Raw genomic sequence first — 639 nt, forward strand, 5'->3', positions numbered from 1 at the left:
ATTAGAAGATATCTCAAAAAGTTGTTTTTCTATTTCGGATTTGCGTTCCAATTTTTTCTTATGAAAACTCTTAACGGATCATAAAAATATATTTAATTATATGATAAATTTATTTAATAAATCTACTTTAAGTCCAAAAAATGGTTTAGGGTATACCCTAAAATCTTTTTATTAAAATAAAGCATAATAAAATATTCCTTTTCTAATAATTCAGCTGATATTAATCATTGTCTTTTGAAATTGCTATATTTTTTTTTCTGTTGAATTTAAAATTTCATTTTTATATTTTTCAGATTTTTCATTCTGAAAAAGTGATCCGAATTCTCTTTGCTGCATCATATTCTAGGTAACCAAAGAGATATNATCCGAATTCTCTTTGCTGCATTATATTCTAGGTAACCAAAGAGATATTTAAATAAACAAATAAACTATACTTAATATTATACTATTATCTTCGATAAAAAATGAATTTCCCATAAAATTCTAATAGAAAAAATAGCAGAATAATATTAAACATTATGTTACCGAATTTATATTAAGGGGGTTCATAGTTTATTCTATATTTTTGAATCAGACAAACCCCAATAACATAGCTAAATCGAATAAATATATTAATATAATTATAGTTACCAATTTTTC

The sequence above is a fragment of the Daktulosphaira vitifoliae genome, unplaced genomic scaffold (assembly GCF_025091365.1).
Source record: "Daktulosphaira vitifoliae isolate Bord-2020 unplaced genomic scaffold, ASM2509136v1 Scaffold_1, whole genome shotgun sequence".
NCBI classification, from domain to species: domain Eukaryota; kingdom Metazoa; phylum Arthropoda; class Insecta; order Hemiptera; family Phylloxeridae; genus Daktulosphaira; species Daktulosphaira vitifoliae.